This window comes from Coffea arabica, chromosome 10c, assembly GCF_036785885.1.
Source record: "Coffea arabica cultivar ET-39 chromosome 10c, Coffea Arabica ET-39 HiFi, whole genome shotgun sequence".
NCBI classification, from domain to species: Eukaryota; Viridiplantae; Streptophyta; class Magnoliopsida; order Gentianales; family Rubiaceae; genus Coffea; species Coffea arabica.
In genome coordinates, this window is record NC_092329.1 from 22,502,840 (window position 1) to 22,510,388 (window position 7,549).

At 33.5% G+C, this 7,549-nt stretch overlaps 1 long non-coding RNA gene across 1 annotated transcript; it reads left to right on the forward strand.

Annotated features, from left to right (window-relative positions):
* Positions 1-4,849: 4,849 nt before the first annotated feature.
* LOC140016295 (uncharacterized) lies at positions 4,850-6,042 on the forward strand. Its single transcript, XR_011822672.1, has 2 exons — positions 4,850-4,995; positions 5,975-6,042. It is a non-coding gene; the product is annotated as an uncharacterized lncRNA (long non-coding RNA).
* The last annotated feature ends 1,507 nt before the right edge of the window (positions 6,043-7,549 follow it).

Consider the following 7,549-nt stretch of genomic DNA (forward strand, 5'->3'; position numbering starts at 1 on the left):
TAACGACATTAAGAACATCATCACTATTGCTTGGCTTATTTACGGACGACTTTTTGTTGTCGTCACTGATCACTAAAAAAAAAAATTATTAGTGACAACATTTTGTAGTGATGACAACAAGTCGTCACAAAAGGAGCTTCTTTAGTCGTGACACCTAAAGTTGTCATAATTGCATCAAAGCAACTAAATGTTTAGTGATGACCCGTTATTTTCGTCACAAACTACACTGCAAGAAATATAGTCACTAGTGACAATATTTTTTAGTGACGATAAAAGTCGTCACAAAACATGGTTGTTTAGTGACGACAAGGAAAGCTGTCATAATTACTCAAAGCAACTAAGTTTTCAGTGACAACCTTGAAAAAGTTGTCACTAAAATGATCTATATAGTGACAACTTCTAATATCATCACTGTCACTCTACCGATTTGGATTTAGTGACAAGAATTAATCGTCACTGTTTAAAGTACTTATTTCTAAGTCACTTTCTGTAATTCTACTGTGTCACCCTAACTTTTGCGATTTAGCCCCAAATGTCGTAAAAAATTTCATTAATTCCATTATGATACCTTAACTTTTACAATTTAGCCCCATATGTAGTGCACCGATTTCTTTAATTCATTTATTACTCCCTAACTTTTGTAATTTAGCCTCATATGTAATTCACCAATTTCATTAATTCTACTATGGCACTCTAACTTTTGCAATTTAACCCCCATATGTAATACACCAATTTTATTATTTCTATTATGGCACCCTGGCTTTTACAATTTAGCCCCTATTTTTTTATTAGGAAATTGCGAATGGTATCTTGATAAACTATGCATAAATATTTTATAATTTTTTCAAACTTAAATAATAATTTGTTATAAACTCTAAAAATATATCTTTCATTACAATAGTTATAAGACAGGCAGGTCTTTTTATCAATGGAATAAGAAATTTATGCCTGATTTATCCTTTGTACTACATGCCAAGTAGTATTAGCAAAAGAATAACAAAGTACTACAAAGTAATTAACAAAATAGCCTTCAGGGAGTATAGTTTATGGGAAAATGAGCATTATCTATTTAAAGTACCAACTTTTTATGGGCATTTTACTCTCAAACATATAATTTATGATAAATTTATAAATGTTTGTAAGTAAAATTCAAAAAGTGTTACACTGATTTCTTACAAAACGAAAACTGGCAGGTTATCTTTTCAACATAAATTAAATTTTTTTTAAAAAAGAAATGGCCCATAAAGTACCAATTCTTTGTGGGTTTCCTCCATTACATGAACAAATATTCTGCTCTTTATGGGCATTTCACTCTAAATCATTTAATTTGCGTTAAATACATAAATGTTTGTAAGTAAAATTCAAAAAGTGTTGCACTAATATTTTTATGAAAGGAAAACTGGTAGGTTTTGTATTTAACTTAAATTAAATATGTGAAAGCAAAAAAAAAAAAATTACCCATAAATCTATGTCTTGCAAATCTATACTAGTAAAATAGTTTCAAACAAAATTAAACATTAAAATAAACTGTAATTTATACACATTAAAATATCTGTAATTTATACACATTTTGCAACTACTACTTTGTGTTTTCTCTGTAATGAATTTTTTAACTATTGAGAACTTAAGTTTTGTTTTGCAAATCTATACTAGTACAATAGTTTTAAACAAAATTAAACATAAAAATAAATGTTTGAAAAAGAACAAAAGTACATTTATCACTTGCAGTAATGTAACAAAATTTTCTCAACCATTATCAATATTTTCACAAAAGTATTAAAAACTAGCAATTGACAATATTAAAAACTAGCAATTTAATTAATGACGACTTTTCTTGTCATTATAATCTTGAATAAATTAGTGATAACATTATGTCATCACTAAATTTTCTTTGATTTTGACTTAACAATAATGTATTATTAATAGCATTTGATTATTTTTAATGAAAGTCTGTTATAACCATAGAATTTGACTTTCATTATTTTCAATTAATGATGTACTTTAGTGCTGCAATTATAAAAAATTGCAGGGCTAAAATATTTGCAAATTATAAAAGTATATTTTCACTTATATGTAATTAACAAATTTTGCCACCTATATTGATGAAAATTTGTGTTTTTGTACTAAAAAATAAAGAATAATACTATAGCAATAAAATCTATGCTTCAAACCAAATTAAAAATAAAAAAAAAGCATGATGATTGGTCTCAAATGTTGGGAAAATGATTATTTTTATTGAAACTATGTTATAACCATATAATTTGAGTTTAATTATTTTCAATTACATGATGTTCTTTAGCGCTGCAATTATAAGAAATTAGTATAAAATATTAGCAAATTATAAAAGTACATTTTCAATTATATGAAATTAACAAATTTTGCCACCTATGTTGATGAAAATTTTTATTTTTTGCTAAAAAATAAAGAATAATACTATAGCATTAAAATCTATGGTTCAAACCATATTACAAATCCAGAAAAAAACATGATTTTTGGTATCAAATGGAGGGAAAATGAGTGAAGTCAAAATTTTGATCAAATCATAGTGAAAGTGCGCGCAACAAAAACAATATCCAAAGCAAAGCAAAGACCAAAGCAGCGGAACACATTCTGAAAACAAAAGCAACGGAACACTTGGTCTGAGTTAAAGCAACGGAACACTTGAGCAACACAAACTTTCACCGAGCTAAAACAAACAAGCTTCTGCACTGAGCACAAAATAGAGCTTCCGCACGGCACCCGATACCTTCACCCACACAACAAATCCGTTCTCTGGCTTCTCACTAGCATCACCATGGCTGTCCAGCATTAAAGGGCAAGGTTTTCATTGGAAAGGTTAGCTTTTCTCTCTCCTATACATTTTCCCCAATTTTTCCAAATCCCTAATATTCTACAATATTTTTTGCAAATTTCTGCCAAAATCTTTTAGCTGTCGAGGAAGAAAAGGGGGACGTCGGCAGGGGAATGAAGGAAAAGACTAAAGTTTCATTTGGGGGCTGGTGATTGAGGAAGTGAAACCAGAAACAGAGAAAGGTCTTGGCCTAGAGGGGACACAAAGAAAATACAGAGCAACAGCCGCTCATCGGCCATCACAGTGCGCAATCTCCATAGCTGCCGTCACTCTGCTGTCATCCAATTTCCGCCGCCTCCAAGTTCCGCCACGGCACCTCCATTTCGTGCACCGCCTAGCTGCCTGACGCATCTCCCCTTCCCGAACGGCCTTTCTCTCTCACTGTCGCTCCTCGATTTCATGTTGCCACCCACCACTGGCGCCCAGCTCCAGCGCGGCTACCATGGCAGCTACAGCCGCCTGATCATTCGCACCTTCCTTCGACCATCACCATCGCCTGCAGACTTCGCCAAGCAAACGCTGTAAGCCGTCTGGCTTCTTTGAATTTTAGTTTTCCATTTTTAGTATGAACATTGAAAAGTCTCAAAGCATGTTTGCCGTGCGTTTGTTCAGTGCCAACTTCATGTTGATTGCTAACGATTTTAGATCGTATGCTATTATATGTTGTTTGGACTGAAATCTCTTGTGTTTTGACAAATTTTGGGGGGCTAATTACAGTCCCAATTGAGCAAAAATTGCTGGATCCTTCTATGCCCATGTACTATTTGTTAAAATGCCCGAGTGAAGGTCTAAATAGAAGATTCATGCCTAATCTGCTTGGGGAAGACGATCGTTTGCTTAAATTTGCAATTCCGGTCATTCCATTTTCTTTTTTTGTAATTCGACCCTAAAACATCCATAATTCATTCAGTTAAGTCCCTATTTGGTTGCATTTGAACCCCTCTTGCCATCAATTCCAGAGACAAGCACTCTCGCACCCCGTATTAAGCCATCATGGATTGCATTTGCTGGTAGCGAAAGACTGATTCGTGAGGCTGCAAACAACCAACTAGATGTTAATGTTGAAAGGACTATCTTTGATGTCAAGAGACTTATTGGATGAAAGTAAGGCACACTCGTGTATTTATCATTTTTGCTGGAACATTTTGGTGTGTATACATATGCTCACTGAAGTCTTAACTGTTATATAACAGGCTTGAGACTAATGAAGTTTAGAGGGATATGAAGCTCGTTCCTTGTAAGATTGTGAACAAGGATGGAAAACCTTATATCTAGGTGAAAATTAAGGATAGTAAGGTTAAAGTCTTCAGTCTTGAGGAAATTAGTGTAATGGTTTTAACTAAGATGAAAGAAGCAGCTGAAGCTTTCCTTGCAAAGAAAATTAAGGATGCTGTGGTAACTGTTCCCGGTATAGTTCAATTTCTAGAGTTACTCGTTGAATCATATTTTACTTCAATGATGCCCAGAGGCAGGCAACAAAGAATGCAGGTATTATTGCTAGGCTGAATGTTGCTAGGACTATCAATGAACCTAGAGTAGGAGCAGTTGCCTGTCTAACTACGAATTAAAAAAGTTTATCTAACTACACTAATTAACTGTTGATTTTGCAAAATATTGAACAATGATTAAAGCAACCAATTTCTTGTATAAGTTTTATTAGTTACATTTCTTATAAAAAGCTTTCATATGGTTCTAATTGCTCTGTTTTATTGTAGGCAAAGGCTTTCATCAAAGGATTATAGAATATTTCATCAAGTTGATTAACAAGAAACATGGAAAGAACATCAGCAACCACAATAGACCACTTGGAAAACTGAGGGAAGCTGAACGTGCCAAAAGAGCTTTAAGCAGCCAGCAGCAAGTTAGGACTCATGCTTGAGTTGACGAGTTGAACAATGACCTCTTTAGCAAAAACATGGGACTTGTCAAGAAGGCTATGGGGGATGCTGGTTTGGAGAACCACCAGATGCATGAAATTGTTCCTGTTAATGGGGCTACCAGGATCCCAAAAGTCCAATAACTTCTCAAGGACTACTTTGATGGAAAGGAACCCAACAAGAGTGTAAAACCAGATGAAGCAGTGGCTTATGGGGGTGGTGTTCAAGGAGGTATTCTAAGCCGGAAAGGTGGTGATGAAAGCAAAGGTACTTTTTAAAATTTTTAATGGACATGTAAAACTTGATATTTTGCAAACTTAAGATGCAACTTGATTGTCTCAAGAAAGTTGAAACTGTTGGTATTGAAACTGTTGCTGTGGTAATGACCAAGTGATTGGTACTTGTGAATTTATTTTGCTGCTTCATAATTTATGAATTCATTCCTTGTGAACCCAGAACAAAAAAAAAAATTTGCATGTGACCAAGTTGTAGCAATATCTTGCTACATCCATTAACTGTTACTGCAGTAATGACCAAGTGATTGGTACTTGTGAATTTATTTCATTGTCATCTGAGTTGTTGTTACATGTTAATGGAAGGTATTTGAACGTCAAAGGAGCCTCTTTCTTTTGAATCATCTATACGAAATTACTGCTGTATATGTAAATATCATGCTTTCCTTTTTCTTGTGAATCATCATTACTGCATTGGCTGTATCCTTTGTATTAGTACATGACTACTCTTTGAACTAATATATTTTTGACTAATACTCCTTTCACTCCCAGCCAAAGTTCACGATACACACCACATCACTCTTTTCATCATCTAAAATATTAAAAATATTACAATAACAAATACAACCTTACTAACAGGTCTAAAGTTCCCACGCCTTGCGTGGGAAGCAATCACCTAGTTTTAATATATAAACAACCAAAAGCATAAACATTAAACAATAATTACTGTGGGAGTCCAATTTAATTGTTCAATAAGTTGAGCTATTTAAAGAAGAAGAAAGAAAATTTAAAAAAACTGTTTTAGAGAGCTCTTTAGTTGAGCTTATGCAGTGTTGTATTTGTATAGATTGGACTGTGATTTCTAACTTCTTGCTGGTGTTGTAATATGTGGGCCCAAATTATATGAGGTTCTTAATGAATTGTAATTTTTGTCTTAATAATCTAAGTCTCATTACTTGTTCTTTATTATTGTACTCCTCCCCTTACCTACTTCTTTTACTCTTTTATGACAGATAAATGCTATTCATACTAGCTTTTGGAAGATATCTATGGTTATGGTTGAAGAATGTTGAAGACAAAATTGCCTTTTGCTCATGGAGTGGTTCATTTAGATGTTCTTCAATTTCTTAAACTGTGATTGCTTTTGTAAATGTACCTTATGTACAAGTGATATTTTGGACAAATGTTATTTTTATAGGCATTAGTTGGGCAATGTACACTTGAATTTGGCATTTGAGAATGCTATATTATTACCATGTAATCTAATGCAAATACTTTTGGTTATCAATCGTTCATGTTTATTTGTATGGTTTGTTTAAAATCAATGATTTAGCAATGATTACAGGCCAAATTATGACTATTAAGCTATTGAGAAATTATCTAATGACAAAAAAAAGTTGTCACAAAATAGAAAATAAAAACTCATTGTCACAATAGAGACTGTCACTAAATCTAAGCTACATTTGTGACGACAATTGTTGTCAGTAAAATAGTTATATACAATGGCTTTCGGTGCTTTTTAGTGACGACCTTAAGTAGAGTATTTTTGACAAAAGGTCAATTCGTCAATAAAACACTTCCGGATTGTTGTCACTAATGACAACTATTTAGTGATGACATTTCAGGTCGTCACTAAATAGTTGTCATTAGTGACGACAATCTGGAAGTGTTTTATTGACGACTTGATCTTTTGTCAAAAATGCTCTACTTAAAGTTGTTACTAATGAGAACTATTTAGGTCGTCACTGTTTACTTTTACCGACGGGGATTTAATGATGACTTTATGACGATCAAAAAGTCGTCAATAAAAGGTATTTGTGACGATTTTTGTATGTTCTGTGATGACTTTGTGTTGTCACTGATGAACAATTTTCTTGTAGTGTGTTTGTTAAAAAGAAAGATGAGAGTTTTAGATTGTGTATAGACTATCAATGCTTAAACGATGTTACTATTAAGAATAAGTACCCCTTGCCCCACATTAGTGAGTTATTTGACCAATTGCAAGGGGCAGTAGTAATCTCAAATCTGGATCTCAGACAGGGTTATTATCAGTTGAGAATTCTGGAGAAAGATATGCCTAAAACTGCCTTTAACTCAAGGTATGGACACTTTGAGTTTACAGTAATGCCGTTCGAATTGACTAATGCACCTGCGGCTTATAGGGATTTAATGCATCGAATCTTTAAATTGTATCTAGATCAGTTTGTGGTAGTATTCATCGATGATATACTGGTGTACTCTAAGACTCTGGAGGATCATGAGAAACATTTGAGAATTGTTTTACAAAATTTGAGGAACATCAGTTGTATGCTAAATTTAGCAAATGTGAATTTTGGTCGAAGGAAGTGACTTTCTTAGGTCATAAAATTTTCAAGGACGGAATTAAGGTGGATCCAGCCAAAATTGAAGCAGTTGCTAAGTGGAAGCAACCAGAAAATCCTACTGAAGTTCGAAATTTTATAGGGTTAACAAGGTACTATCGGAGACTTATCAAAGATTTTTCTAAAATTGCTGGACCCATGACTGAGTTGACTAAGAAAAGTGAGAAATTTATATGGAGCACGAAGTGTGAAGAAAGTTTTCAGGAG